Source organism: Macadamia integrifolia, unplaced genomic scaffold (genome assembly GCF_013358625.1).
Source record: "Macadamia integrifolia cultivar HAES 741 unplaced genomic scaffold, SCU_Mint_v3 scaffold1632, whole genome shotgun sequence".
In the NCBI taxonomy this organism is placed as follows: Eukaryota; Viridiplantae; Streptophyta; class Magnoliopsida; order Proteales; family Proteaceae; genus Macadamia; species Macadamia integrifolia.
The window spans coordinates 246,853-255,422 of record NW_024868285.1 but is presented as its reverse complement, the minus strand read 5'-3'; the positions used below and the strand labels follow the sequence as shown (position 1 = coordinate 255,422).

Sequence of the window (8,570 nt, the reverse complement as noted above, 5' to 3'; positions counted from 1 at the left end):
AGAATCATGGTTTCCTCACCCAAATCATCTTTAGTTGCTTTAGGTTCATCAGACGAACCTGGAATAAGAAGCACACTTGTGTTCTCAACAGAATGAGAGCTAACATGAGTAATAGATGAGGAAGATTTATGAACACTCTATTGGTACTCTTGTTCACTCTTAAGAGCATAAACAACATTACATTGGTTGGAAGGCTCTTGTTGTGGACTCTTTTGAATTGAATTCAACTAATTTAAAATTGGTTGATGATTCATATTCTCATTCCTAGAATTTGGTTTAGGCTGACTAGGCATCTTCCCTTTCTCCCTTTCATGCAAAACATTAGCAAGTTGGGAGATTTGTTTCTCTAGGTTATTTTGGCTTGTCATGAAAGTACTCATGAAAAGTTCCATGCTTTTCTCTAAAGAAGAAAGCCTAGCCAAATCACCACCACCTCTCATAATCATGGAGGTTGATTTACGAGAGGTGGTGGAATAGTAGATTGAGTGGGGATCCTAAAGTTGTTCTGCTGATTGGGGGGCATGTTCCTTTGATTGGCTTGTTGGGGAACAAACTAACCTTGACTCAAGGGTTGAAAATTAGAACCTAATTGATTATTGGCTTGATTCCAAGAGAAGTTAGGATGGTTCCTCCATCCTGTATTATAGGTCTGACTATAAGGGTTGTTTTGGGACCTAGCATTCACATTTTTAGGACCTATATTTAAACCATTCACACGAAAAATATTAGGGCACTCCTCCATCACATGAGTGGGAGATTGGCACCAACTACACATAGGCATAGAATGATTTATTTAGTTCAGTTGGGCAGGTCCTTTGACTACTATGGCTTCAAGTCTCTTAATAAGACTCTTAAGTTGAGCCTCTTTTGCCACAATATCTTTTACAAGGTAACCTTTATTTGTCCTCTCAATTTCTTGAGTAGACTCTCATTCTCTAGTTTTCTCAACCAATTCAAGCAAAAAGTTCCAAGCATCGTCTTCATCTGTAAAAGATGTAAAACCTCCAGGGCACATAGACTCTAACAACTGCTTGGTCTGATAATCAATACCCTCATAAATGATTGACAAAGTTGCCATTATCAATTCCATGGTGGGGGCATTCCTGAAGGAAGTCCTTAAATCTCTCCATAAATTTGGAGAACAACTCACTAGGTCTCTACCTGAATTGAAGAATGTCTCTCTTGAGTTTATTGGTTTTATGCAAAGGAAAGAACTTTTTCAGGAAGGCTATAGTAAACTCATTCCATGTGGCAATGGAATTGGTAGGCAGACCATAGATCCATTTCTTAGCTTGGTCCTTGAGCGCAAAATTATGAACCTAAATTTTATAGCATCATCAGTCAACTGTTGGACCTTAACTAGAACACAAATCTCCTAAAATTCCCAGAGAAATAGGTATGCATCCTCAGAGGGCAGCCCATGGAAGTGGGGCAGCATAGTGATGTACTGAGATTTGAGCTCAAAATTATTGCCCTGGGCTTGTGGTAGAACTATGCAGGAAGGTTGGGATGCTCTAGCAGGGTAGAACCTATCTTTCAGAGAGTTTTAGGTAGAGGGTTTTGCTGTTGGTCTCCCATATTGAAAGGTTTTAAAGAGAGCAAACGTATAGGGTCACTACTTGTTGGATCTCTTCTTTCTAACCGATTCTTAGTATTACGTACCCACCTAACACTCATGCAACAAAAAACCACCCAAACTAGAGTAAGACAATCACAAAAGAATGAAAAGAAATTTTTTTTAAAAAATTTTTTTTTTGATTTTTTTTGTTTTATTTTTATTTATTTATTTATTTATTTTGAGCTTACCGACAGGGATCCAGAGTTGCTCAGGTCAATTCCTGAGGTACTACTACAGGGCGAAACCTATCTTTATCATACTATGAGGCTTGGCGACCTCCACCGATACAACTATTATTGCAAGTTGTTATTATCAGGAATTCAATAGAAGAAAAAGAAAAATAAAACAAAGCAAACAAAGCACTCTGATTTACCAAAAGAAAGTGAAAAATAACATGTAACTATTTTCCTGGCAACGGCGTCAAAAACTTGTTAGGATTTTAAATGTAACCGCAAGCGTACTGATCAATGTAGCTACGGGTCGAACACAAGGAGAGCAACCACTTTATTTTTGGCTTATTTTAATAATGCGAAAGTGAACTGATTAATGGTTGTGATCTAATTCTAACTACCATCCCAAACATATGTATCTAAAATAACGTCCTAACCATTCGTCATCTAAGAATTTAAATACGCAAGCCATGCAATTAAAATTAAATAAATAAATAACTGAAAATAAACAACCCACGCAATTAAAAAGCAATGAAGGAAAAGAAATGCCAAAATAAAAATAAAGTAAAAGAAAGGGGATAAAGTTAGAGAGAGTCTCACAAGTAGGTTTTTATACTTAGCCTGAGGGATGCATCATAATATGAGCTTCCCTACTTGATCAGAGAGTCACTCTTACAAGGGTTATTCTACTTGGCTTTAGGGAAAGAGAGGCAATTAAAATAAAAACAATAAAATGATGGTTCTATGGCTAGGAGGGAAAAAACCAATACATACACTAGCCATGAACCTTGGGGGAAAGGGAAAGCAAATAATGTAATGACTGAAATTAAAATTCTAAATTAAGAAAGAAAAGTTTAATATCCCGCTTCTTAAACCCGGTCTGATTTCGCGGTTGAACCGGTTTAACCATGCAGGAACCGAGCCAGAGGATGTTAGAGCGGGTTCCTTATGGGTTATGATGGCACGGGTGACCTTAAACACCGGCTGGCCTGACAAGTCCGAGCCAGTGCCAGAAGAGACGGGAGTGCCCAAACCGTGTACGTGCACCTACCATAAGGCTATGTACGGATAAAACAGGTATTATATCTATATTTTAAGATATATACGTTGGCTACAATGTATGCCTGGGGTGGGGTTTGAGCCGAGGTCCGAGCCCGGTCAAAATCCCAAGTTTTGACTCTCGGGTGGGTATGACAGGTGGGTACCCCACCCACCTGAGTGACCCATCCATCACTATTCACTTAAGTAGGAATAGTATATAAAGCTTTATGACTTCTTTTCTTCCATTTATTACCCCGTACGTTTGGTGAGAAAAGTAAAGAGAAAGAGAAAAAGGAAAGGGAAGAAGAAAGGAAGAGGAAGAAAGGGAGGATTTCAGTGGCGCCGAAGCTCGATCTTGCCATTCCGGTGCCGGGAGAGTAATCTTCAACTCGAGATCTACAGTTGGAAGTAAGAAAAGTTGGGTTTGATGAACATTCACCATAACCACGCTTTAAACCCTTGATTCGAGTATGGTTTCTCAAGATCTTGTAAACACCCTTTGAAATGATGAATCTAAGGTTTAATAGATGATTTATGTGTTGATCTTGAAGGATTTGAAGAGATATTAACAAGGTAGAAGGAGCATTGTGAGTTGGAAGTGTTTTTGAAGGGTTTGAAGTCATTCTTGAGCAAAGAAGGTAAGATGGTTCCCCTCACTTGAATCTAACTTAAATCTAAGCTAGAACCATCCTATAGGACTCTAAGGGTGTGAAGAATGGGTTGAGAAAAGCCCTATTTGGGTCCCCAAGGAATGGAGGAAGTTGAGAAGAAACTGGGGTTTTTCTGCCAAAACCGGCGGGTAGGACCGGTGGGTAGACAACCCACCTGAGACACCCACCTGAGAGGACCAGGGGGGTCCCTGGCCAAACCGGCGGGTAGGACCGGTGGGTAGACAACCCACCTGAGTGACCCACCCGAGTGGCCAGAATGTGATTTTTTGGTCCGATCGAGCCCAAATCGGACGTGGGACCTTCTTTCGACGTTCTAAACACGATTTTGACGTTGGATTTCATTAATTTTGATTCTAAAATGGTGAAGTACTAACCCCACTCAATTTTGTTAGGTTGACCAAAGCCTTCCCGATTCGCTCCGGATCTCGCCCGTACCGAACGGGAATCCTTGTACGCTACAGGTAAGTGGAGAGAGGACGTTTGGCCTTGTTCCAAGGCATTTGTTTGGCATTCATGTAACTATATCTAATTTAGTCATGTCATCATGAATGCGCTATATAGATTAGTCATTTCACTCATTGATGTGCATATATGCTATGTTTACTTTTCAAATGAAATTTGAGTGTGACGTTATATGTTGAATGTGTACATCATGTTGCATAATGCCTTGATAGACTAGATGCCGTGGTCGGCTTGGAAACGAATGCATTGGTGGCCCGTGGTATGGGACACGGAGGCACTATGCAGTCGTACTGCATATAGGAGCATGCGGTATTAGGATTCTCACCATCCCGTGCTACGACCCTTCCCAACAGGGGTTGAGGTGTTGGGTTGCCATTTGGGGGGAGGCAGGGGTCGCGGTTGTCGGACACTGTGGCGGTTAGGCATTACGCCCGGCGAGTCGTGTAGGACAGCCGGCAACCCCGGTGGTATTTCAAGAGGGCCAATCGTACTGCTTTTAAATTGCTGGAGTCAGCACTGTCATTTAATTTATTTACATTTCTGTTGAGAGCCGGTGGACGGCATTGTCTTTATTTTTCCGAGTACTCACGGTGGGCCTTCTCCAACAGCCCTATGGGCGTATCGCGGGAGGGAGTTCGCGGCTCGTACCCGGAGTATACGCGCACTGTGGTTGTAGTAGCACTAAAACCAAAGACTTAGTAATGTTGATTAGGTGTGTGTGATTTAAAATGACTTGCATGGCATGTAGTGCATATGATGTGTTGTGATGTGTGGACTGTTGTGTGTAGTCCACCTCTCTACTTGCTGAGCTAGTGAGCTCATTCCACGTGTACACCCCTTTTTAGATGATTTTACAGGTCATGCATCTGAGGAGCAGGGGGTGGGTCCCACCGTCGAGTTCCCTGAGGAGGACTGGTGGACCCCTGAGGAGTTTGAGCACGGCGTAGACTGCGCGTGTGAGAGCTGTGTTGCGGGGCAGCGGTTCTGAGGCCGAGCTGAGCTCCCGCCTTGATACCGATGCCGGGCTGTGTACTCTGATGTTTTGATAATTTCCTGTATATATTTGATATTCAAACTTTATTCTTTTTGTGTATATATATCATGCCTTCGGGCCCAAATGTATATAATTATGGTATCGCCATTTGGGTATCAGGTATATGGGAATTATTACAGGTAAAACTTAGTCTTCCGCTGATTTGATGAGTTGATGTTAGTGTGTGTATGCTGTGGTGGAATACAGTGTCTGATGATCCTGGCAGGTTTGGGTTAACCGGTGTTAACTCGGTCACCGCTCCGGTTCAGCGCGAACGGGGTGTGACAAACGGTGGTATCAGAGCGTGATGCTCTGCTCCACTCACAGCATACCATTAGAATCCCGTAGATTCTATAATAGGAAAATGGGGTTGGGCAAATATAAAAGCTTTAAAGGTTAAAAGTCAAAGAAAGGAAGTATAAAAATGGAGTTATATTATAAGTGGCATTCATGGCATGCGTGAGTGTAGATAAAGGGTAATTAGGTGGGTACTATAACCTATAAAGTACTAGTTCGACGAAATTTCGACAGCATAACGGCGTAAAGTGGGATTTCCAAAAATTTTACACAAAACCTGATAAACAACAGATAATAATATAACAAAGAGCAAAAATAGAAAAGTCACATCACCACAAAACCACACAGGAACTCCACATATGAAAACATTATAATAGTCCAATATCCAAAGCTGTTTCATTCCATAAATGAAAATCAAGTTACATTGCAATTACAAGGAATGAGCTAAATAAATACACAATGTCTACAAAAAGGAGAGAAAAATGGATAAACAGCTAGTGTGGGCAAGCCAACCCCTCACTGGTCGTCGTCATCGTCGTCGATGATCACCAAGTTCGCTGGAGGCCTGGAGTTAAAGTCGAAGCGGTGATCGTAATAATCTAACCTCGTGTTCACCAATCGTACCTCCCTCCGAAGCCGGCCATAATCTGCTGAGATGGCGGTGGCCCTGGTATCCAAGTCCTGACCCAGCCTACGGAAGGAATCCTCCAAGGTGATCTGCCGGGAGGCAATCTCGTCCAGCCGCCTCAGTATCTGGACCTGGCCATCCTGCAAGGCCCGCATGGAGGCTGTCCTGTCCTCATAGTCGTAGTCACCACTCCCAGGTGGTGGGGCTCCATATGGTGGGGCTGTAGCTCTGGAAGAACTAGGGCCCGTACCTCTCGACTCCTGAGGCACCTCCTCAGGGATACTGCCACCCATCAGATCCGCCTCCTCGTCCTGAGGAACGTAGTCCTCGTCCTCCTCACTGGACTCCTCCTCCATGAGGACATCCTCTACAGGGGCAGCCCTCCTACCCCTACCTCTCCGAGCTCCCGATCTCGGAGGTGAATCCATGAGGGTGTGGAGACCCATCTTCAAGAGGTTGCTCCGATCGAACCTATCGGCCGGAGTCTTCCCCTCCTCTCCGCTCAGATCCACCCTGAAGAACTCGAAGATCCTGGTGAGGACCCTGCCGTAGGGGAATCCTCCGTCCTCTGGGTGGGAAGCATGGTGCTCCATCGCTCTGAGGATGATATAGGGAAGGCACAAGTGCTCCCTGCCTCCCTCTGCGGCCGTAAAAATACAAAATGCTATGAAAGCCGTCATGAAACCTACCTGGTTCCGATGACCTCCTCTGGGGAGCAGGTTGAACTGGATCAACCGGGCGAAGAGACGGACCTCAGGGAAGAAAGATGTCTCGGACTCCGGGCGACTGCTGCTGCCGCAGATGGTCTCGTAGATGAAGTCCGGTGTCTCCATGCTCATGAACGGTCCCTGAGGTCTACTCCTGGGGGGACTGTAGTATCGGTGTCCCGCCGCCGATATGCCCAGAATACTGGCCAGGGTGTCTACCGTCAGCTGGATATCCACTCCCTTCACCAGGCTACTGACAGTGAGTTCCCCGTACTGATATGACACCTCCAGGTTGCAATAAAACCGACGGACGAGCTGATCGTAGCACGGTCGGTCCACCTGAAGAATAGTGTCCCAGCCCAATGCTGAGAACCTCTCCTGAAGCTGGGCCTTGTGGAAGTCCTCGACTACCACGGTCTTTTCCATCAACACTGGCCCCTTCAGGAAGATAGGCCATTTGGCTGCGGCCTCGGCACTAGTGAAGTGCTCCTCATCGTAGTCTGAAGGGTCAGACTGAGCAGGTGCAGGTCTCCCTGTGCGATGAGCTGAAGTGCTGGTCTCCGCACTTTTCCGCTTAGAAGCGGTGGTCTTGCGTCGAACACCAGAGGAAGATGGTCCTCTGCCGGTGCGTGAAGACATCCTGACAATAAGTAAAGAAGTTGGGTTAGTACAGTAAGAAAAGACAGCAGCATTAAAGAAGGGGGAAATCCAAAACCCAATTTCTGCAAAATGGGAACGGCAACGATCTAGGAAGGATAGAAAACTTATAACATGAAATATGGTGATGGCAACGCATGGAAACGTGCCAAAACAGTAAAATGACAGCAAAGGACAGCAAAAGCAATAGGCATGAATGAAATGGGGAAATTCAAGTCCCTTGTGCAAATTGGAATAGAATGGAGTGAAAGCTTGAAACCCTAGGTCTAGAATGAAATGCCATAGTAATGGGATGATGGAATTGCAAGAATATACCCCAAATGGACTATGGAATTCCATGAGTGCAAGTGTGGATGAAAATCAAGGAAACCAATGCCAAAATAGGGATTTCATGGAAATACATGAGGATTTCAAGCATAATGGATGATCCAATGAAATCTAACTCATATCTAGCGTAAAACAAGTGAAATGCATTACATAGAAGACATCAATTTGAGAAAAACAGTAAGGATTGAAGAAACCCCAAATTTGAGAACCTAGGGCATCAATTTGGGTTTTTCTCCAAATAAAGAGTGATGAATCCTATAAACTACAAATGAGCACAGTGAAATCATCACAAACACTTAGTAATACTATTCTATGGTGGAAATTATGGGAAGGAAGCTTAGAAAGTAAACTCTATACATGCATTTCACCCAAATAGAAATTCTGAGAAAGAGGAAGAAGAAGAACTTACTTGGATGAAGACGAGTTGAATCCTCTCTAAAGCGTCGAGTGGGTGAGTAGACTTGCGAGTGGAAGCGCCGGGTAAACTCCCAAAATCGTCCAAGAGGAAAAGGAAGTAAGAGAAAGGAGAGGGTGAGAGTGACAGACGAAACAGGGCATTTCTGGCCCTGTTCGTGTTTTAACCTCGGGCAAGACCGGCGGGTCCCTACCCGCCAGTGACACCCGCCGGTTTGGGGTGCTGGGACCGGCGGGTCAAACCGGCAGGTCCCTACCCGCCGGTTCATCCCACCGGTTTGGACAGAGGGGAAAATTTTTAAAATTTTTAAAATTTTCTTTCTTTGTCTTTTCCCTTCTTTTCTCCTATTATGAATGCATTGGTTTTATGGTGGGGATTAATCCTATGATCGATATGCTACGGTCAAGTGGGACCATTCGCATGTATGTTGTGAACTTTGCCCGTATCTTGGAATTGAGCTATGAATAATTACAGGCTATCATACACTGTAACACCTCACCTAATGGCATATGATTATGTGCCTAAATCAGTCTATGGTGTTTAA

The 8,570-nt window shown here is 44.0% G+C and overlaps 1 non-coding gene across 1 annotated transcript; it reads left to right on the top strand.

Moving 5' to 3' along the window:
• The first annotated feature begins 1,083 nt into the window (after window positions 1-1,083).
• Window positions 1,084-1,190, top strand: LOC122064370. Its single transcript, XR_006135673.1, has one exon. It is a non-coding gene; the product is annotated as a small nucleolar RNA R71 (small nucleolar RNA).
• The last annotated feature ends 7,380 nt before the right edge of the window (window positions 1,191-8,570 follow it).